The following is a 24,788-nucleotide window of genomic DNA, read 5'->3' as shown; positions in this document are numbered from 1 at the left end:
CCAACCTCTTTGGCTGGTAACTATTACTATTTCTGTATTGTATCTCTCTCTCTATGCTTTCCGCATAAGAAAAGTCATCTTCTTTTGAAAGAGAGTCGCCGCAGTATGTTACGCAGAACTCAAACCACGTTACATTCACAATCTTCCACGCAGGACGTCTTTCCGTGGTTGCACATGCCAGAAGAGCTGAAGACCACCGGGGCGATCATCAACAGCCCGAGCCTCTGAGACTGCCTAGCACCAAGGGAGAAGCCCTCAGGCTCCTGCGAGGGCTGGTGGCCCCGGGAGGGGGGGCAGGAGGACAGCGGGGGCTCCCTATGGGCCGTCGGGGCCCTTTCCACCCCCCAGCCAGGAGCAGGGCAGCCAGGGGGGGCACTGGGGCAGCCCCAACCCCAGGCAGCAGGCAATTCCCTGGGCCCATGGGTGGGCAGGACAGGGCTGTGGGAGCTGGAGACCAGCCCAGCTGGGGCTGACTGCTGCAGAGCGCAAGTGAGATTGTTCTGCTTGAATAGAAGGATACGGCAGAACCCACAAAGATCGTTGTTGGTATTTTAAACATCCAAGTGAATAACAGTCCTGTGAATTTTCTTTTAGAGCTAGACAATTTCTGTCACTAGACATCCAGTGCTGCGCTGTGATGACCTTTGCTCTGTCCTAGCTTTGTAATCTCCCATTGTCCTGAGGTTAGAGGCTTAGAATTAAGGTTAATGTTTTCCCATGGTTCAAAAGTAAGATTTATTTTTCTTTAAAGTAATCTGAAAGCATTAACATATTATCCATCCTTTTTGGGTTTTGAGACACAATTACACATGCAAAAATTCAGCATTTGCCAGACAAGAGTTTCAATAACAACTAGAGACATTTTTAGGATTCCAACCTCATGTAATTGACAGAAGTATAATTACAGAAGAACTTTCTAAATGCTGTCCCAAAATACCAAAATTTCAAAAGGACACACTCATCTCATCAGGAAAGTACCTGCACAAGGTACAGAATTAGACAGACAATACAATATACATGAATAAAACATTACTGCTTTCCATAACTGGTAGTGCACAAATAGACACACAGCTGGACACCAGGCTGAGGCCCCTAAGAAAAACTTTCTCAGCCTATTTTTTACAGCCTGTGTAGAAAACAACCCTATTGCCAGATGTTTTCTTGAAGTTAGATCTGTGATATCCCCTCTGGAATGATGGCCAGCATCTTTGTAACAAACAGTTTAGCTTACGCCTTAGCTTTCCAGCATCCCACTGATTTTCACAGAACTCTATGTCCTCCTTTTGGGCTTTGAAGCTGCAAAAGAAAGTAATGTTTTGTTGGCTTGTGAACCAGTCTGTCAACATCTCCGGACTGTAAATTACGGCATGCTTGCTACAGTTTGCTTGGTTTGGCAGAAACTAGTTGTACACATGTCAGTATCCTGTGATTATTAGCAGCAGCAGAAACTGGAAGAGCTAACATAATAAGTGACTAAATGAGATATCTGGTAAAAATATTTTTGAGGGTTGCTGTTATTTTGTTCTGATTCTTCCATTCATGTGAGAAATTATTCTGCTTTTATTGACCTGAAAACATTATGTTCTGGTAGGCAATCATACAATCTTGTTTGAATTTACAAAAAAAACCCAAAAAAACCTCCCAGCATTTTTATTTATACTCTTTCAAATTTATTTGCTTGTTTTGGCACTGTCTTTTTCTCCTATATCTAAGAATTGGGTTTCTGCCCATTTTTTTAAAGATTCTAATCTGGCAGAGTCTACGAGTCTGAATTCCATATCATCTTTCATTTACTTCCTGTGTGACATACATTGTATTAATTTACTTCATCTGCAAAGACACAAAAAAATATTATCTTAAGGTTGTTGTGGGATCTAATGTTTGTAAAGCACACTAATCCCTTCCATTGAGAAGTCTCATAAGAGAAAATTTATGCTGTTCAGAACATTATCTCTGAAGAATATGAACATATAAACTACACATATAATTAAAAATCTCACTCTAGGAAGATTTACTTTGACTTCAAGTTAAATAAGTCAATATTATGTATGATCCATAGATATTCCCTGCATTATACCAATACCAATATGAAAAAAAGGATTAAGGAGTTTAAGTTCTTATACAGTGAAAAGGCAATGTGGGAGAAGTTGACACATTACATGAAATAAAGTTTTTGTAATTTCTGTCATTCCTTTATCCCAGATATTAAATTGCCCCTGATATCATTGCTTATAAAGTATAGTTTAACATTATTTTTTTTTTATTTGTAGTAGCATCTGTTTTTATAAGAATAGTTTTAACATTAAACCTCATAATACAATATGGATGAATTTGAAATATCCATGAACATCAAGGAAAATGTGAGAGGCACGAGTCCCAGGTAAAGTCTGCAGTAGGATTTAAAGGACAGAATTTAATAACCTGCTATGCCAGAGACTTTCTTTCTGAGAAGTCACTGTGTCTTAGGGTCTTAGTTTCAAGAAAGGGAAATAGTGTGCTAACAAAAATTTCCAAGAATTTAGATATTCTGAGAATCTTCTGTTTCCAGATACCTGCAGAAATTTCTTAACAGGATTTCATCAGAAGGGTGTGTGTCACTCCATGCATGCTGATTTAGATGTACTTTTATTAGTTGCTTACACTAAGAACATGGGTGCCAGTAACTGAAAATTAGTTTCTATAGGGATTGTTCCATAGTGGTGTTAGATGAATACATGGTGTCTAAAAACTTCAGTTTTCTAGAGATATCATGCCTTAGTCTGCTTTATTTTAATGGAAGACCCACACCAAATCCAAAGAAATGTTTTTCAGCAAAATGTTTTTCACTGAAAATGCATATCAGAAACAAAACTGTTGATGCAAAAGTGTTGTCTTCAATTAACATTTCACGGGTACAAAGAAAAGGGGGGCTTAAATTCTAAAAAAGGCACTATTTTGAAAATGAATAAAATGTCTTTACTTTTTCAGTCACTAATTTTGAATTTTGAGATGACTACATAAAGACATTAAGTGCTCTCATTTTATCCTTTCTAAATTTTTCCTCTATATTTTTACAGTTGATTGTTAGAGATTTCTGGATAATAATCACTTTTTAGTCTAATGTCTCACAGGACAGGAAAACATCTTGCTAGCCGTGAAATGGACAGGGCACCCTTTCTTAGAAGCTGAAAACCCTGATCTGTCTTCCCTTCGTTTGGGCAGCTTTCACCACCAGCAGAGACTGTAGCAAGGTACAACCGAGGGGTACGAAGGGGTTGTTTGTTGGATAATAGATGTGATGACAGGCTAGAACCAGCAAGCTCCTAGGTTAGGTATTAATGTGCTTGCAACCCCTTTGAGAGCGGCTGAGTCCTCGCGAGCCAGACGAGCTGGGGAAGGGCCAGACTCTTCCAAGCGGGCTGACCTGCCCTGCTGCTGCTGAGTTACTGTCTTCCAGTTCCCTGGGGCTGGCAGGATGGAAAGGTCTTACAGTTTTACGTCAGTACTTTTCCCTTTGAGCCCTGGAGCTGTTAATGGTTGCTGCTTCAACGGTTGCACTTCCATCTGTTTTTACTTTCCTTATCTTGCCTAATTTTAGCTGGCCTGTTTTCTCACACCTAAACAAGAATTTTCTCAGTGAACTGGAGCCAAGGTCAGGCAGAAGGGCCGTACAAACTAGGGCCGTGGGTCTCAGACAGCTGAACCCCACAGCAGAGGGTCACACAGCAATTAAAGAGAGGTTACTGTGAGAAAAGCACTGGTACAGAAGCCAAGAAGGCAGTGAAACAAAAAATCAAAGTCAGAGATGGGAAGAATGGGCAAAGGAGCATAGCATAAATGGTTTAAGACACTGGTTTCATTGTACAAGTATGATCTATTCAAAGTCTAGCTTCGAATTTCATGTCCCTGCATGCAGGTATGAAGTCATGGCCAAGTGTCAAGGTACGATGATGAAAGATAACATCAAAGGTATCAAAGACAATTACATCTTTTTAAATTCATATAGTAATTAAGTTGACTTCTGTAATACGGTTTTATTTTATATTGATTTGTTTTAAAATATCTGATATTGACTGAATTGGAAAAAAAGACACAATGAGATGCCTTGTGTCGTGGCCCTGAGGTGCGGCCAGCCCTGCCTCTTCCCGCCCACCCCCAGGGCTCCCCCCACCCTGCCCACAGCCCAGCACCCCACTGCAACACCTGCCCCAGTGACGCCCCGGCCAGCCCCATCTCCAGCTCCCCACAGCCCTGCCCTGCCCAGCCATGGGCCTCGCTGAGCCGGGCCTACCCACAGGCCCACCTCCCTTCCTGGCCTCGGCCCATCACCTCATCCCCAGGGAGGTGCCCGCTGCCCCGGGCTGGGGCTGCCCCGGTGTCCCCCCGGCTGCCCTGCTCCTGGCTGGGGCGCTGGGACGGGCCCTGGCTGCCAGGCCCTGCCCTGAGGGAGCCCAGGGGAGCCCCTGCCTCCATCCTGGCCCCCACAGTGCCCTGACACCTTGCACGAAACTGTGTTCGGAGAATATTAGAGGTAAAAAGTCCTACGCACAGGACTATTCATCAAGGCACAGGATGTCTAGAAGAAATGTTACAGTCTCATAATGAATATATTAGCACCGATTCAAGGAGCAGGTGAAATTTAACGACGAGGGAGGTAATATAGAGCGGTTAGTACTACTGCATTGATGCTCAGGACGTTATTTTCTTTCCTTCATGGTTCTGCTGCTGAGGTGCTTGTAAGTATGATAAAGTCAGATAACTTTCCACCTAATTTCTCCACGGGAAGATGAGAATAATGATAGCTTTGCTTTTGTTGAAATCTGCTTTGTAGAGATTTGGGGTTTTTTGCTGAGATCTGTGGATGAAGAACTGAGATAGACTATTTCATACGTATGCATGATATACCCCAGCCAAAATCTGCTGAAACAGTTTCCATAACTATTGTGCTTTACAACACACAGGTTGAATTATTATTCAAATACCTCTATATTGCCACAGTCTCACGGCAGGTTCAGGCTGGGTGGAATTTGATGAATAAGACTGTTCATCTTCACTCTTCAGTGCCCTCTCACAGTGTTCATTTCTGGAAACGAACCAGGCAAGAGTTGTGGCTTATTCATTATACATTATTTGATTTTTAAGCTTATTTTGATAGTACAAATGCTTTGTATGATCATATAGTTGAGTTTGGATACTATAGTCTGAGTCACAGTGCATAAGGTACATAGCGTTCCACAGAACAGCAAAACATTGTTTCTTACTAATTTTCAAGGCTTGTAAACATCATTATGGATAAATAATTTACAAAGTTACTTAACTGTTTATCAATATTTCCTTGGTACCCTTCATTTGAAACAGATTATTCTTAAGCCCAAGTTCCTGTACCATTGTCTCAGCTTCACTAGTCAGCTCCAACCAGGACTCTCTTAACTAAACCATAAAAAGTTTTAATAAAACTGACATAGGAGCTGATTTAATCTTTTCCCATGCAGGAGCCACACAGAGTCAAGTTGAGACAGAATGTGTTTCTAACTACCTGGAAACATGTATCCCTTCCAGAATGTAGCCATATAATTGTGAAAAAAAAATCTGAAAACACTAATACATGTATGTCCAATCTTTAAAAGGTGGCAGAGCTGATGTTTTTCACATGTTTGGAAATGATAGCACATGTGCTGAGAATTGTCCCAGAACATTTTTGCTGCTGACTCAGTTTTATTAAGAAGTTAAAAAAATTTCCATTTAAAACATTTTTTTCTCATTGTATTTTGCCATGGTGACAAGAGCGATCATTTCAGTGTAACTATAGCTAAGGTTTCTTTGTCAGAATTTGAATCTGTAGTTTCATACCTTATTAGATTTATAAACAATGCCTTCTGCAGCACAACTATTGCTCCAGAAGCAAATATTTCCTAGAGAATGTTTGATTACTATCAGAACAAAGACAAATAGAAGGAAATTAGTTATTTTAGATATTATATAAGCAATAATATATACAAATATATTCTCAAAAATTCTATTTGTTACCATAAGTCAAGACAGTTCAGTTTTGCAAGCTTGCAAATCATTTGTATCATAGTATATGCAGAAGATTTTATTTAAGCAAAGATTTTCTTGATTTCAGCACAATTTCATAGAGATAACATAAATACACTTTAATAGAAACAGGTAATAAAGCATTTTAAAATTCTCCATTTCTCCTATTCTAGAATATTAATATTATTAGCAGAAAAAAACCTGAGCTAAGTATAGTTATATGCTTGCAGGGAAAAAAGAGATACCAGAATAACTTCTAACTTTAGCTGTAGTCTACTTCAGGAAACACATACAGAAAGCCTGATTGTAACTTCACCCTGTTTAGTACTAGATAACCTATTCTCTTTCTTAGCTGTATTCGGTTGACATTTACCAATGTCAATTTGTTTGTGTATTTAGTTATGTCAGTATGGCAATTGACATATCATAGATATATTAGGAGAATTATAAAATACATAAATGCATAAATATTGAGTAAGAAAGACAATACTTGCACAGGTAGTTAACATTTTGTATTAGACATTTTTACACTGTGGCAGTAAAAAGTCATCTTTTGAGGCAAGCTGTTCTAAGATATGTTACCTCTCCCAAAGATCTTACTTCTTTCATACATTTAGGTGATCCTGCATCTAACAATGGGTTTAGGAGAACTTGAACAGGACATCTAATCAGCAGAATGCAAAATTGTTCATTGCCTTGAAACATGAAAAATACTATCTTTGGTAAGGTAGGAGCAAGCTACCACCACTTCTTTGGTTCTGTACATTATCCACTTTCCTCAAATAAAGAGGAGTATGTTAAGATGAAAAACTGCATCAGGTCTACTTTTCAAGTTGCAGCTGTTGGCACTGGTTGACAGTAATTCCTTTGTAGCATAAAATATCAGCATAATCATAATCTTTTCTGATTTTTAGCCTCAGTTAGAATTTGAAAGGTTCCTACTGATGTTCTTTGTCTTCTAGTCTTCATCCGGCAAAGAAAATATTTTTAGTTTAATCAAGCATACCTCCAATGAAATAGCTCGTAAACCATACTAGTACAAATTAACTTACATAAAAAAACATGGAATGAATTTTAGGAGAGGAAATTTTGCCATGCATCTCCTTGGTTTCATCTAGAGATATTGCACAAGTCAGAGAGAACTAAGGGGATGTATGAAGTGACTGGGAGAGGATTGGAAGGAATTAATTTTCTATCCTCGTGGAGAAACCTAGGGCTCTAGGGCAAGGCACTCAGGCCAAGGCACCTTTGGCAGTTCTACCTTCCCTGCCAGAAAGAATCTACAGTTGGCTGAGTGTTCCCACAGCTGCCCAGGGACAGCCGCAGCAGGAAATGGAGTAAAAGCTAGTACCAATGCAGGTGTTCTCACTCAGCATGAAAGTCCAACAGCTACAGGATAACAATCTGGTGAAAGCAGTTTTTCCAGTTTCTCTATCTTTCTGCTTGTTAATTAAATCTTGTTGAGCCATTTCCAAATATTGCTCAGAATTTCAAGCTTTGGAAGATAATAATCTTTTAGATGAGATAAAGTAAGGTACGTGTGCTCTGAAAATGGTATCCTATATTTAATATGGAAATGGTAGAACTTGGCCTTGGAGGCCACAAGCCACCTGTGTGCATATAAGATATGTTCTAACAATATGTCATGTTGAATCTGGAAAAATTAATAATTAAGGACTAACAGGTCAAAATACAATTTCATTAGATTTATAAAACAGAATTCATTAATTATTAGCCAGATATCAGATCTTGGTGCACATAAAGAAGAACAGTATAAAGCCACAAGCATGTGGTTGATTTTAAATAACCACGTCATGTGTCTCCTCTTAGGATTTAATATTTGCTAAAACCAGTAAGGAAGGAAAAACTGTCAAAGGTGTTTTTCTTATTTCATGAGTGCTTTTTTGAGCATGAAGGCATATTAGTATCAGGATTACGAATCTTTTTGATTTATTTGTATTGTCTCCACCTTATATACTTGTATATTCTCCTTTTATTTATACACACAACCTTCAGGAATGGTAATCAGGTAGTAGTAGGTTTCATCTCCTATTTCAGTGAATATCAGCTTGCCATCTAATTTATCTTTTCATATAAATTAAAATACTTTGTAGCCAGACTATAAAATTCATTTGAACTAAAATATATCCATGGTCATATGCATGAATGTGGGTGGGTGGGTGCATTGGACAGATAATTTGGTCACAAAATACATAACAGAACACTGCACTTATTTGTGAATAAAGACAAGGCTAAACCCACACATAATTAAAACTAACAAGTTAACTTCTTCAGATTGACCTCAGTGGGTTCAAATCAGCCACGGGTATAGGAAAAAAAATGTAATCCCATTGCACAGAAAATATGTGCAGATGAAAAACATCAATAGAAAAAGAAATTATCTATCTGTCTTTTAAATCTGTTCTTTTAGTCATGGGACTGTTGACAACTAGATCACTCAAGTTCAGAGTTGCCAACAGGGTTGCCTGTTTAGTCAAAAGGAAACAGTGGAACTTTTACCACTTACCTTCATCAGCTGTAATTCTTACTGCGAGCTGAATAAAAGTAAGTACTGATAATTTAACAGAAAGTGGCATTGTTTCTTTTTCTTAAGAAAAAGGTTATTATATCCAGTGTTCTGAGAGCAGGATTGTAGTTGCTTTTCTAAATGTCACGTACATTAGACAAAATAACACTTACTTGGAATGTTTCTTGTTTTGCTTATTTGAGAAGTCAAACAATGATTTCCACTTCACTTGATGCCATCATCCCTTCACAATACTGTCTACATTTCAATTTATCTACTTTAGCTTAAAGAGATAAATACTTGCATAGTTTTGATTTGTAATCAATAAGGCATTCCTACTGTCACTAAACCTTTTCATTGTGGTAAATTAAATTGTTACAATATATCACATTATACAGCAAAATATCAGACAGGTGAAATGGTAATTTTTTGTTTTTAAAATTTCTTGTGTTTTCCTTTCTTACCACCTTTCTGTCTTTAATAGCTGTCTTGGAGGGTGGGCAGAGAGGAGAAAAAGAAACAATAAAGGTGCAATAGAAGTTGTATGTTGAATTCCTCTGCCTCTTCAGAGACATATCACCAGCAAAATTCTATAACATTTTTTATACAGATCCTTTGATCTTTGTAGATAAAAGCTTTAGATGTACAGATACAATTAAAGATGTCCTTTGATATTTCCATAAGATTTTTTGCAATTAATTTATTTCAACATTTTTCAAGACTATATTAGCTAGAAAATTTCAACTATACCTTAAACTTCTAAACACTAGGTAAATTCATACTTGGCTAAGGCGATCAGTCAAAATGATGCTGATCCTAGCCAAACTCTGACAAGTGAAAAGCAGATCACCTGTTCAGGTATTAGGCAGGCTGTAATTCTCAGTTCCTGTTTGTAGAACAGTAGAACTCATCAGGCACTAAAAGATTTAAGGCCTATCACTGTGACAGACTGATAGTAGCCACCACCCATCTAAAAAAAAAATAAATTATCATTAATCTAAGTATGCTTGTATTACTAAATTAGTTTATTGATGGTTTCTGTTTCCAATTCTGAATTTCCATGCATATTTCTTCTCATTGCAAATCCATATTTTTTAAACATGTTTTTAATTTACAGCAACACAGGTTTTAGTGATTATTAAAGCTGAGTCTTCATAGCTAAATTATGAGAGGTGGAGGACAGAACTCCTTTCGTGTTAGAAAGTGATCTCTCTCCACTTTAGCACGGATTTTCTTTTGGCAAGGAATGTAGCGGAGATTTAGCAGAACAAGGAATGGAAAAGTCTCACTGAAGTTCACTTTCCAAGTGGATGCTTGCAGTGTAGGACAAAACTATTTTTATTAGAATTCAAATTAACATGCTGCTGTAAGGGTGGAAAGATCCTTGCTTATAGATACTTTCATAGACAATTTGGTTGGCTTGCTTTAGTTTCATCCTGCACACACACACTTTCCATATATTATTCCCACCTTCGTTTATCTACCCCAAATAACAGAATGAGGGATTAAGTTATTTTAGATTTTTGAAAATTATCCTCGGAGCTGCTCACATTATCTGTCTGAATTGCATTAATGAGTGAAGTTTCCACAGAACAGTTTTTATTCTGTTTCTTTCTTGCTTTCCTGCCCTTTTCTTCTTGTTCAGAAGAAATGCTAGCCATCAGCTTGGGTTGAGTTAAACAGTACAGAATGTATTTCTTTGGCTTATCTGTGATAGGATCTTGAATATTGGGAAAGTTCATCCTTTCATTTCTGCTGGGCGTTCCTGTGCTTAAGTATAATGGAAAGCCACTAAGAATAGAAGGAAAGAATTAGATTAAGCAGAATACATTAGTGAGAGGATACTCTGAAGCAGTACAAGGTTGTGCTGAGCACTTTGCTACTGAAAAAGGTGAAGAAGTTAAAATGTAAAAGAAAGTGTTAAATGAGAGAGTAAATATTTTTAATGCATACACATCTCTCTGTAGTACTCCTTTAGAAATGACAAACACATGTAAGTCCCTGAGAAGCCCAGAACGCAGGTAATAAGCAGTGTCCTTTTCCATTACAATAAAAAAATCATAAAACAAGATGGCCAAAGCTCTAGTCTCATTATTATGGAAAATAAATTTTAAACGGGACTCAGGATTCCCATTGATATGTTCCCATTGAACATAACCATTCAAAATAAAAATCAATCAATTCAGTCGTAATCTTAATAATTTCCTGGGAAATGGATGTACTTCTCAGGCTAACCCATAGCAGTTCCATATATGTTAGCTTTACGCCTCTCAAGGGTACAGTTAGAATGGCTTAGTTTACCAAGGGGCTCCTCATTACTGAGGGGTTATGTGGAAGAGTTTTTTAAAAAAGATGTACTGCAAGAACTGTGCGTTATCTTAGATGCAAGACATGTATGACAATCTTGACCATCAGCTGCATCATGCTGTCTTCATGGGTATGCATCCATTCAGACCATTGCTGACAGGTAAACTTTGAAATGTGAATAAAGATGGCTCTGAGACTATATGGAAAAAGCCAGATAAATTGTGCATAGTACTTTTAATAAGGGGGTATTTTTGAACTATAGTAAAGATTCCTGTCTTTAGATTAATGTCAGCTCTCTTTTACAAGCACTTGTAGTACATGGTATGATGTAGTACTTGCAGCTTATTTGTAATATACAAGTACATCTACAGATACTGTTCCTGCTGTCATAACTGAGAATTGATTTGCACCACAGCTTTAATTCAAGACATTTGCCTGACACTCTGCCCAGACCAATGCATTCTTTTATTTTTTGCTCTTCAGTAATACTGTAGGAAGTAGTTTGTGTATCTCTCCATGGTATGGTCTTATGCCATATATAGTAGTCCTGGGTGATTAATAATATTTGTTTTGAAGCTGTGATTAATTTTTACAACAATAACAGGTATGTTAATGAACAATAGAGTAAAAGCTTGCAAGGGAGATCCCTGTTTTTCTCATTAGGCTGCTGAGAAATTCCCTACTAACTAAAATTAATTATTGAATTATACAAAAGTAGTACATCTTTATAATGTTTTAGTGGTGCAGAATAGCCTTGAGTAAAGAAAACTGCAGAAAGATAAAAGTATTCTATTGTTGTAAGTATTATTTGTGTATGAAAAACAAACATAATTACATTGATCCAAACCCAAAAAACAGACTCATGCTTGGCTTTCTACATAGAAATGTGATCTGGATTCTAATTCTGATTTAAGTGTGGGTAAGGACAACTGACCTAATCAAAGTCATCACAGGAGTGTGGAGCAAGATCTTAAATACGTTCAAGCTTTTCATGGCCTTTTTTACTGCCGTTGACTTATAAGCAGTGCTAAGACACTAAATTTCAACATCTGTACACTGCTGATGTTCATCTTCATTTTGGACTACAGGAAAAAAGTCAGGAGCACATCTTTACTCGGTTATTTATAATCTGCTGATTTAAAGAACTAATTGTGATAGCTTCTTTTCTGAAATAGATACAAATGAAGTCCAGATATTCCAAAAACTAAATGAAAACATTCTTTTTATTAATAACATAGAACCTTCAATCTTGCCAAATTTTGTCGCTTAAAATGCTGAAGATACAAGATGTTTTCATAATTGAGAATGGCAGCCCTACAGCCAGAGAGGTACTGTTGCTTGTAAAAGTGAATAAACCATAACTTTCTAACTCAGTAACTGTATTTACAGTGATTAAAGTTTTTATGGCAGTCACTGTTGCTGTTTGAATATTGAGTACCTGCAGTAATGCTATCCTAGTAAAAGAAATAACTACTTTTAGATCAAAAAGTAAAATTATGAGTTTTCATTTACTGTGAAATATTGGAAATAATTGGGTTTTCAGAATGGGTTACGTGGTGTTTATAATGCAAATTTAGATATCTTCCCTGCTTTAGGTGTGGTCTGATGAAACACTAATCACATCACGTTGCTGTTACAATCCCATCTAGAGCAGAGGTATTCATGTGGAAGATACTATTATTCTTAGGTTACAGGAGGAGGAAAAAGAAAAGGATGTTTCTAAAGCTGTACTTATAAATAGCAGTCACATTCTAAGGATGAAAAGTAGTATCTCATCCTGCAGCCTTCCCAATGTGATGTTGGAAGATACACATAATTCTTGTACACTTCATTACGGTATTTGTCAACCTTTTCTGAAAAAATACATTTATTTTAAAATTGATATCTGAGGAAAACAAACCAAGATATCTGAGCATACGAATGATTCATCAAGAAATACATTTTCCATAAAAATGTGAGTCTTCATAATTCTTGTTACAATGGGGGTCCTTTCACATTTTTCACCTGAAATACATGTAGAGATTACTTGATTTCTTTGACAGGAATGTGTTGATTAGTACTGATTCAAAGTCAGAATTTTGGTTTTGATTGAAGGTGATGAAATGAAAAATTTTGCTAAGTCTCCATCTTCTTTGCACCCACATATGCATATCTTTTAATCAGTGCATCAGGGAACAAATCTAGAACTCACAGCAGCATCACACCCGTGTGCAGTTAATGAAAGGTTTGGCAAGGCAGCCTCTCTGTACACTCTGGTTACACTGAAGAGCAAGAATAACCATATCTGTTTGACTCAACTCCTTCTAGTTTTTCATATTGAAATTTCAGACTAGAAACAATCTTTTTTCCTTCATAAAAAAAGAAAGTGCTTCATTTAGTCTTAATTTGATTCCATTTAAAATTCTTCTAAAGTATGTTGCTTCTATTTCAACATTACATAACTTCAACAGTAAATTGCAGTCATAAATTATGAAGTTATATTAGTGTTTTCTCCATCAGATGTACCAGAAATTTTTAATGATATTTTTATTGAGGTTTTATTTAGAAACTATTTGTTGAGTTATTTAAAATGTATTGAGAGGGGGAACATTTCTGTAGGCATTCAGTAGAAAATAATACAAATATCACAAACGAAGAACAATTCTTTTTGCATTTTTGTTTCTATTTTTCACCTTAAAATTGCTGGAGTGTTGTCGTCTTGCAAATTCCATAGTTTCTTGTAAAAATAACCATCAAACAGTCAGGAGATACCTGGAATAAAATGAGGAACAGTTGAAATAACTGAGCTGGCTTCTCCTAGGGGTTTTTTGTGTGTTTGTTTCTTTTTTAACATAAAATGCTCAAATTCTGCTACCATGTGAGAATAATTTCTAGTGTACAGGAATCTTCAAATTTAAAGCCTACTTTATAACCTGCTCTGTTTATATTTCTGGATGTTGGGAATCAGTGGTAGTTCTGCCAAGCTGAGGCCTGTTGAAGTATACTTAGCTATAATGAGCAATCCAGTTTCAGGTGTTACATGTTAGTTTTCACTGAAGAGTGTAATGAACAACAGAAAGTGAAGATTATATTTACAGTGAATCTTTAAGAACAAAAGTAATTTTACCACAACTTCACTATACGTGCTGTGAAGTAATGAATAGCCCAACACCAGTCAAAAGTAATATGTAGTTTTTCTTGTCTCACTTCTAATAAGCAAAGAAGAACTTCAATCAGCAACACAGACTTGTACAAGATAAATTGTCTACATTTATCTGTTGTAACTCTTTGCACTTGTGAATCAATGTAACTTGCACAGGTGAAGTCAGAACTGGACTAACAAGCTAGGCAAAGTATTACCTCTAGATAAGCTTCTTCCTGGTGTGCTTTACTGTTAGAACAAAACTGAGAGGCTTTCTTAAGATGTTGTTGTTTGATGTTGCTCGTAAGTTTTATGTTCTGTTTTAAAGTTACTTAGGTAGGAGAGAGGTGTTAAATGCATAAGTGGTTTTATTCATGTAATCCTGTTATGCCTGTGTGTAGCCTATTGTTGCCTGCTTTGAAGGTTTTATGACAAATACCCCGGTTATGTGATGATAACTTTGTTCAAAGATCACTACTTAAGTTTTTAGGTTAGTATTGTTAATGGGTGATGTTATATTAATACTACTGAATTGAAAAAATAGAAGTAAAGCTTTGCTACCATTGCTTGTTTAGTATATGCTAGAACTTAGAAGAAAGTGGGGGAAAAAATTATCCCTCTTTTCAATTTCTAATTTTAGAGAGAGATTCTAGAAAACAAGTACACTAAGTGTGTCTTCTTCCTAGTCTGTGTATCAAAGAAACAGAATTACAGCATGTTTTTCCACACTGATTAGTCTATACACAAGGTTTTGTGGTGTCTCATTTCTGGTGTTTTTTGTTACCGACTTATCTCTTCTGTAACTAACTATATCTTCCTAGGTTTGATTTATTATGTAAGTTTGGTCTTTGCTGTTGCTGCAGAGTTGAGATTAAAAACTATATGATTTTTTTGCCCTTTTCTTCTTCTTCTTCTTCATGCTTTGAAGGTACCTTCTACTGTCAATTTGTCTTCTATTTATTTTCATCATCTAAGGGAGCATGTCTGGGGTTGAGGTACAGTAAAGGATGACCTTCTATCCTTATATTTTCAAATGCATTGTGATGTTTGTTTCTTCACTTGTATGAAATTGTGTGGAATACTATGAAATAATAGCAAGATTAAAAACAAGTTTCATCAACAAAAAAGAACTGACCTATTTATGTGGTTTTTGAGAATGCTTCAGGAAGCCCAACTTTCAAAGGTTCCAATTTTAGCATTTTATACCCCTTGCTATTTTCCTATTTAGCTAATAGGAATGTTCTGATTTATTACTATTTGTGCTTGAAGTGCTTTATTGGTTTGGGCTTGAACAGTAATGTGGTTTAATTTCTTATATCTGCTAAGGAAATTGCATCAATATAGTAAATATTATTAACTTCTATGTTTTGAAAAAGATTTGCTCTAACTTTCTCCTTTGAGACAAATTAAATAATCTTCTTCATTGGCTCAATAATCCTGAAAAGGATCAGGTCTTTTCCTTTGTGACCCCAAAGGGATGGGTCTTGACATTTAAAAAGTCAAAATTTAACTTTCATGTTCTGTTAATGCTTCTCTGTGGATCTTGGAAAAAGCAGGTCAGGCATACTGCCAATGTTCAAATGTACTCAAAGGGAAGGGAGTCTATCCCACACTAGTCAGGGATGCAACAGTCCAGTTGACAGCTAAAGCCAAACATATCAAAACATATCTTCTAGATTATTGATGCTGCCTACAGTCTTTATCATATTTTCACTGTACAATTTTCTTACAAAAATAATGATCACAGTCTCATTCTCTTGATGAGCGTATGAATGTTCTTAGTATGTACTTAGTAAGAATAGTTTACATACCCAGAGACTTCTAGGAAGACAATTCAGTTCCTTATGTGAAGGTCATGTGTTAGCAAGCTTGCATGTTGGCAAAATCTGTTCTGTAATTATTACAGAGATAGGCCTACATCAAGGTCAATGGTCATATGAGACTGAAAAGGAAGGATGTATTTGCAAGTAAAAGTATAAAAATAGCTGGCTATTCCACTTATTTTTTTCAATAAACATGTAAAAATGCTTATCAAATCTAGCACCGTAGGTGTGTCGGGTTCCTTGCTACCTTTCCCTGATAGTACCTCATAGTACTTTCTCTAGTAGTTCCCTAGTATCATGAAGAGTTGCAATCCACAAGCTTATTTAGTGCAAAAATTTTTGGTTTTGTTGGGGTTTTGTTTTGTTTCTTAAATTTGATTCTCTTATCCAAGTTGATGATATATTTCATCAAAGCTTATAAAAGCTGTCATCTGCACAGTTTGGTCCACACAATTTCACATGGTAATTTCCTAAATTTACAGTATAATTTTTTAAATTAAATTTGAATGCATCTTTAACAATGGTGTAAAATCAAGATTCCTCAAGGAATTGGCGATTACTATAGAATATAACAGAATACAACCTGAGTTTTGGTTATAGCATTACTGTTGGTCTATTATGCATAATTCTTTTTTGGGCCTTTTTTCCTGAAGAGTAGTCTTCCTTCCCAAAAAGTAGTTAATGACAATGATTGGTTTTGTTTTGTTTTGTTTTTAAATGGATGTCCAGGAGAAAAGAACTGAAAAAGAGGTTCTAAGGATTTTTAAGACATCCATGGCAAAGAATTCGAAATATATTTAGCAGTACTCCCAATAGTACTACTTTTTTTCACATGGTGTACTGACACATTTGGGGTTTTGGGGTTTTTTTGGGTTTTTTTATTATTATTTTTGAATGATAAATTCTCTGTTACAAATTTTCACTTCTGAAAGTATTTTCAGTTGTGATCAGTTACTTAATTTCCTCTCAGATAAAATGAATGTGCATCAATTTCTTCAGAAACTGAGAATTTGTTTGAGGTATGGGCAATGGAACAGGCTCCTTGGATGCATTCAGAGATTGCAGGAAGTGGAGAAAGGTGACAAGTGAGTTCTGTATCTCATGAATGGGTTGAAAAGTGATTAGTTACAAAGGAATAATATACCATGTAAGTTACAATGTGTATATAACTTGATTTTTAAAATGTGAATTGATTTCCTACAGTAGGAATAATGGAATGTAGCCAGAGATTATCCTAGTGGGAGGTAAGATATATGTAGTTGCTAAAGAAACCACGAAAGGTACATAAAGTAGCTTTTGTCTTACTATTTTATTGTTTGGATTTCGGTTTTGTTGGGGTTTTTGTTGTTTTTAACTTGATACAGACTTAGGGTTTGGTTTTGTGTGGTGTTTTGTGGTATGGGTTTTTTTAGCTTTGGTTTGGGGTTGTTTTGTGGTATAGGTTTTTTAGCTTTAGTTTGGGGTTGTTTTGTGGTATGGGGGGGGTTCTGTGGGTTTGGGGTTTTTTTTTTTGCTTTGGTTTGGGTTTTGGTTGGGTTTTTTTCTTTGTTTTTGTTGTTTGGTTGTGGATTTTTTGTTGTGTTTTTGTGTTGAGTTTGGTTTTTTTTTAATAGAAATGTCTAGGGGTTTTTTTTCACCTTTTTTTACTGAGCGTCTTTTGTCTCCTGGCAGTGGAATAGATTTCTTCAGTCACAGAAGTCACATAATGCCCATGTAATTGATAGGAGTGGGAGGTTTTGCTTGTTCATGTCCTTAAAATAAATTAAAAAAAAAAGTAATCCTAGTATCAGACAATCCCCTTATTAAGTGAAGAGTCCTACAGCTGTAGCTGCTGTTCATGGTGAAAAGACTACCTGCTATACTGCTGTTAACAGGTGGTGGAATGTTAGTAAGGAAGGTTCCTTAAAGCTATGAGTAAAGAAATCTGGCTTCTCAGTCTGAGATCATGACATAGGAATTCTCAGTATTCTGTACATGATCAGGTTTTTTGAATTGGAAATATTTAGCTTTTCAGAGCTATGGCAAATCATTTTAGCTGTGTCTGTCTATATCAGTTTTATGCCTTAAGGAGCTGCCATCTAGATGACCTGTGATATCAGTCTTGGGACAGTGGTGTCATGCTCTGTCGCATGTCAGTTACAAAACTGTTTGAGCTTATATTCTTTAAAGAAATACTTCTTACCTCCGATTTTAATACTGTAAATTTTAATGTAAAGGTATTTCATTATTCAGAAATGAGCTTTTCAAAATCCATTTTTTTTTTTACCTTTCTTCACCATGTTCTTTTCATATCTCTGATAATATAAAATACTACAATTTTTCATAATAGTGTTGAACAGGCTCTGGCTAATTACTGAGAAAATTATGAAAATATATGTATTAGCTACATGATATACAGTCATGCAGAGGGAAAAACTGGTCTTATTATAAGGTATTTAAAACTCAGGAGGTATACTAAAAGCAAGTAGTAGCATTAAGAATCCACCCAACCTGGAAAAGACTGGTACCTGTGCTTTAACTGCTGTGATTAGAATAATCAATTCAAGCTTATACCTAATATTTGGGGGTCACAATCTTCAGTTTAGAAAGGGAGGGAGAAATAAAAACTGAATAAAACAATACTTAGTGAAAAATATGGCAGAAAGTTTTATTTTGGATAAATTACTTGCGCTTAAAAATGTGGTTCTAGTTTTGATAAAGCCTGACCAATGAGAATCTTGTTCAAGTTACTGTGGAGTGGCCCTAATGCTGTAAATAATCCCGTTGGCCAAGTCCCAGTACTGTGCAGATGAGAAAAGGATGCAGGAAATTCTGTTGTTTACACATGTGTCTGTAACACTGAGAAGCAAGAGGAGCCCAGCAAATCCAGAGGGTAAGGGGTCTTAAGCTTGTGGGTTTACTGTTTAATTCTTGTATTTCTCTTCGGGGACAAAGTATGGGTTACTGTCATGCTGATGGTAAGGAAGAAAATAATCTTAAATATCCAGCAAAAGCATTAAAGATCAGAAAACAGATAGTATTTGAAATATGTGGCTAAGTTAGAACTAGATAGATTTTTCTCTTCTGTCCTTTTCATTACTATTGGGTAGTACTAATTCTAACACCCCATTAAACATAGCTTGTTTTTCAGATGTAGTAAGATCTTTACTTACCATAACCAAGTAAGTTTTCAAAATTTTCGAAGTGGTAGTTTATTAAATGATTATTTCTTATTTTTGATTTAGAAATCAGTATAAATGCAGAAAGTTGAAAGATTATACTGTTTCAGTACTGAAAACTTTTTTTAAATCATTATGTGAAATGCATCTGCAATAGGATAAACTGGTAAAGCTTTGGTAAATTTTAATCATTATTGGTATTATGAACAGAAGTGTCATGGGAGTAGTTACAAGTTTGGAGCAGTTCATATTGCATTTTTTTTTTGTTGGAAAGCAGTGTTTTCACAGTGTTTCTATTTCCATAAATTCCACTAATGAGTTGTATAATCGTAACTTCCTTCAGAAAATATCTGGTGATAGGATAAGAAAAGTGTGTTGTTATATCTATACAATATTATTCTAATGCAATGAAATATAATTTATTGATACTATGATTTGTTGAAGCTGGAGAAAGATATTTAGTTTGTCAGTATTTCAAAGGCAAATATCCCAGATGGTATGAGACTGTATGGATGATCCATCACCAATGAGAACCAAGGGCCAAATGTCAAAAGTAATATTGATGAGTTTAATAAGTATATTTAACAAGTGCTACTAACAGGCCTCCTATGGACTATCGAGATAGCTGCATTTTGTGTGTCTTGGTTGTAATAATCAGTGAGAACTGTGTTGTGAAGCAGACTTTGCTATGAATAATCCAATTGCTAGAAGCCTAGTTTTTGGTTTAGATTACCTATGTTAGAAAATCTACTTTTTTTTTTTTTGAGTTTCTGAATGCAATTCCTTGCATAGTATAATGAAGATAAAAGGATTTTTGTAATATGTTGGGTATGATTAATAGAACTAGTCATATTGCTCTGTCATGAAACCTCCCGAAGTATTCTACAGAAAACTTAGTGAAAAATGTGAAATAAGATGTCTGTCATTTATGTATTTGCATGTAGCCGGTTTGGAATTGAGGCCACTCTTTCACCTTAAATATAAGGTTTTAACGTTAACTTCATGTACATCTGAAAAATAAATCATTAGAACATGAATACTCTAAAGCAGCTGGTAATGAACACACTTGAAATGCTGTCATTGACTTTAGCACCAAGAGGGGTAAATCTTGGAATCATTTAAAGTGTACAAATTTGATATTCTACTGGTTGACTCTTCTGTGGATTGAAGAGACTAGCAAATGTTACCCATAATAATAATTCCATATTGATAACATTATTCCATTAGAATCTGCTAAATTTAACAAACAGAAAAATAAAATTTTATGTTCCCAATTGCTTTTCATAAAGCATTCAGAATAAAGAAACATGTCTACTACCACTTTTATTAAATAAGTTTTGTTTTACCCTTTTCCTCTGAAGTATAATTGGCAAGAACATATGGACATTTAAGGCAGTATTCTGTCAGGAAAAACTACTAGTGCAAATTTTAGTTCAACTAGCTATATTTTTGCAGCCTATGAAATATTCTTACAATGAAGTATTTGCTATTTTTATTTAAATACTGCTTTCTACTTCTTTTTTTGCCTTTTTTTCTATATCAAATACTTATACCACTTGCTAAAAAATGAAGAAGCCACTACAATAATACAGCTACAGAAAAAAGTATAAGCAGAATTCCAAGGGAAAAGCAATTTTAACATTGACATTCAGGCTACAATTATTGGACCTGTAAACAGGCATATGTAGCATGTTTTCTGAAGTGCATACTACAGCTTTTCATTGTTGGGCTTGATTTTGTCCACTTGTGTCGTGGTTTAACCCCAGCCAGCAACTAAGCACCACACAGCCGCTCACTCACTCCCCCTCACCCAGTGGGATGCAGGAGAAAATTGGGAAAAGAAGTAAAACTCCTGGCTTGAGATAAGAATGGTTTAATAGAACAGAAAAGAAGAAACTAATAATGATAACACTAATAAAATGATAACAGTAGTAATAAAAGGATTGGAATGTACAAATGATGCACAGTGCAATTGTTCACCACCCGCCGACCGACACCCAGCCAGTCCCCGAGCGGCGATTCCCTGCCCCCACCTCCCAGTTCCTAAACTAGATGGGACGTCCCATGGTATGGAATACACCGTTGGCCAGTTTGGGTCAGGTGCCCTGGTTGTGTCCTGTGCCAACTTCTTGTGCCCTGGCTGGGCATGAGAAGCAGAAAAATCCTTGACTATAGTCTAAGCACTACTGAGCAACAACTGAAAACATCAGTGTTATCAACATTCTTCTCATACTGAACTCAAAACACAGCACTGTACCAGCTACTAGGAAGACAGTTAACTCTATCCCAGCTGAAACTGTAAACAACCCACTGAATGCTCCAGCATCAAGAAAAGGAATATAGGGCACCATGGTGCATGCAAGCTTTCCAGGCTGCTGAGTAGACACGTCCTGCTGTCCATCGCTAACAGTTTTATCAAGGTATTAAAATACAAAAAAAAAATAAAAAAAAAAAAAATCACACAAGCATGAACTTTCCTGTTCCAAGGGTCCTTGTTTGTGCAATGCAAGGTACTTCAGAGAGAGACATGAAATTTGGCTCCCCAGAGGAGGTAGGAAACAGTTCCTTCTATGCCATTTATATACATGTGAAAGGTGCTGTTTCTAATGTCATTATTGTTACTTTAATTGAGAAGACTGTGGATGTGGTTATGGTGCATTGTGAACTCCATAAACATGACCTATCTTATAAGTAGTCGCCAGCGAGTCTAAAGGCAATTACCTTTCTATGATGGAGGTATCCCAAGCAAACTGCATTTGGAAGCAGCAGTTTTAGGGGAAGTCCTATGGAAAACAGATAAGTACTTTATTTGCATTTATATTAAAATATGTTTTAGTAAAATGGAGAAAAGGGAAGAAAGAATAACAACAAATCTTTGAGTAATATCGAAATCCTCAATTTAATTTTCTGTGTTTTGTTTTCCTAATGCAGATTGATGTATAACTTGTTTTCTTAGAAATTCTGTGTCCATCCTCTTTAATGACTGTCTGTTCTTTAGCTTCCTTGTTTCTACTTTTCACTTCTTTCTCAGCTTTGAGTCTTCCACTATACATAACTCAGTAAGTTACAGTGGTAACTGAAAACTGAACATTAATCTCACAATTTTGTAGGGGCTGCTTTAATGTACAAGATTTTTCCTGCATTCCCAAAATAGGAGATCTTTATTGCAGTTACAATTATGTCTGGTAACTATATAAGTGATAAAATAGGTAAATTGGCTTCTAAATGACGCTATTATTGTTATTAATAGTCCGTTCCATTTGTAGGGACCCTTACTGGGCTTTTCTTTTCCAAGCTGTTAGAAAACCCTTTTTTCCCCACCTGTGTGTTTCAATAAGGTGTTAACAGGATTGTACAACAGACATTTACTTTTTGTTTAACTGACATCACATGAAGGTGTATCTATATATATAAACTGCATTATCTTGGTATTAATTTCTTCTTAGGGCTCCCAGAAACCATATTCTACATTCCTTTGGAAAAGCAGGTTTCTAATCAAAGCACGCTTTTGCTCGTATTCCCTTTGTAGTCTGTACAATAATCTTTCATTGACTGGTTTATTGTGAAAATGATCTTCCCTGAACAGCTTGATTATCTGCTCATGCTGATTTGAGTAATCTAGGTCTGATTTAGACTGGGTTAAATGGGACAGGTTTTATGCCAAATCCATTCTTATTTAATGTCAATCACATTACTGGAGGAATACCAGGGAGGAAGTTCCATAAAAGCTCTTATTTTGATTTATTTTTTTTAAATGTATTTTCAGGTGACTTGAAGGTTTCTTCATAAATTTTGTAGGTATCCGTGTTGGAAAAAGAATGCCAACTTCCCCTCTGTCTGAAGGACAATATTCAAAAGAAAGTATGCTGAGTAACCATTACTTATACAATTAATTTCTTATCTTCTGGTGGGACTACTCATTGGCCTGCTGTGGGCACTGAGAGAATAAATAGAGGTGCTTCTCTATGCATTTAAGTGATATCTAGGATGCAAAACATGGTACTTTGTGGATTATTTTGTGACAACTCTAGTAACTGTAGAACCATGGCTTATGTGACAATATGAATTTTTTCTTAAGTACATTTGCCTCAAAGAAGACTCAATGGAGTTGGAGTCATCACAGGACACTATCTTACAGCATTAAATCCCACAAAGGACTCCTTGAACAGTTGAAAGACATAAGATGGTGTTTAAATACTAAAATGGTTAGGGACAAGTAAGAATAATTACATATAAATGTCCAAAAAGTAATTTTCTTTAAAGAATATTCTTTAAAGACTTAATTATAGAAAAAAATGGCTTCTAAAACTATTCTGACAAAACTGAGTGCATCTCTGCAAAGCAGAGTTGTTAATTCTGATGCAACTATATCAAAGTAGTTGAACAAGCTAAAGGGACAGGCTCTGACCCAAAGAAAACAAAAAATTCATGAGCATTCTTACTTGTCTACTTATGTGGTGGGAAAATCACTTGTTTCCAGATTAACTCTGAGTAGTGTTTCGAAGAAAAATTGTTTTGTGTCCTAATAAGCATTGGAATGTTTTACATCTTGGTGTGAAACAATGCATCGGATACCTGTGATTAATTTTCCCCATTCCCAGTGTTATGAAATTGCTTGTGAAAGTAGGTCATGTTTTGAATAGAAAAAGATCATAAATTATTTCAACTATAACGACAATATCTCATATCATAAAGCATATGATTTTAAGATATTGCCAAGAATTTAAAAAAATTGAAGAATCTCTCAGACTATGTGTTGTTTTGTTAGTGAGCAAAACCAGGCTGTAAATGAAAGTGAAGCTATCCAGTTCAAAGTCACTTTCCACCTGAGTAACACAAAAAGTTGTTAGAAATGTGGCATAAACTATAGAAGATAAACCTGTGATGATACTATACATTTAAGTGCTACTGCTTGGATGGACAGGTTTTAGCATTGTGTCTGACCTAATTAGTGTTCAATAAAGTGCTCTTCAGAATGGTTAAAGAAGTCCATCTTCAGTTGCCTTTTTCAACTTACTTTTAAAATTGAAAGGAGCCCAGCTGGCCTAATCTATAGCCCAATATGAAAAATGGAGGTGGGGGGAACCACCAACCCAAACAAAAACACAGATCTTTGAAGTCCCAGTGCCATTTGGGAGTAGCTGAACATCTTAAATTTTGTCTGTATCCAATAAGAACTCTACAGAGGTACTCACAAAGAGATTAATTTGGCTTTAAAAATAAATAAATAAATAAAACATTAAATAGTAGTAGAATACTAATGTTAGCAATGACTGGGAAAGGAATCTAACCATTGAGAACCTGACATGATACAATGGTCTTTGGTCTAAATAGTGTACTGTAAGCTTGTTTGCAAGTAAGCTTTAAATATATATGTTTCAGATATCTTAGACTGATTAACAAACAGCCTGGATGAAAATGAACAGCAGAATGAAATATTGTCAGTTTTCTTTTCTTCTTTGACTTTAAGTTACAACTGGCTCTAATGCTTGCAAATTTTAAGACTTCTAAAACCAATTATGACTGACATACTCAAAGGCAGATCTAACCTTGTGGATGATGTGTGTCTTGGTTATTATTCCCATACATTTTCGGAGTCTTCCCTCTTTCTGGAAAGTTCAGAGCAAAGCCATGAAAGATATTTTTTGTCATGTCAAAGGGCTGTCTGTCAGTATAAGCAAAATAGTGCATGTGTGTACTGGCTGAGCTGCATGTCCTGTATTAACACACTGACAACTCTGATTGTGTGGAGTCTTTTGACATTCTCCGTTATTGACTGACAACTGGTTCTATCACAACTGAGCTGAGCAACCTGCTTCACCTACTCGTCTCCCGTA

At 35.8% G+C, this 24,788-nt stretch overlaps 1 protein-coding gene across 9 annotated transcripts in view; it reads left to right on the top strand.

Annotated features, from left to right (window-relative positions):
- The first annotated feature begins 18,563 nt into the window (after positions 1-18,563).
- The window catches only part of CCDC102B (coiled-coil domain containing 102B), a 189,575-nt gene continuing 183,350 nt past the window's right edge, over positions 18,564-24,788 (top strand). For all 9 annotated transcript variants that reach the window (XR_012649741.1, XM_075022906.1, XM_075022902.1 and 6 more), the window contains exon 1: positions 18,564-18,665. The gene's annotated coding sequence lies outside the window, so the exon portion shown is untranslated. The remainder of the gene's footprint in view (positions 18,666-24,788) is intronic.

Source organism: Buteo buteo, chromosome 3 (assembly GCF_964188355.1).
Source record: "Buteo buteo chromosome 3, bButBut1.hap1.1, whole genome shotgun sequence".
NCBI classification, from domain to species: Eukaryota; Metazoa; Chordata; class Aves; order Accipitriformes; family Accipitridae; genus Buteo; species Buteo buteo.
Note: the sequence above shows the minus strand (reverse complement) of the source record. Positions and strands in the feature narration are given on the sequence as shown.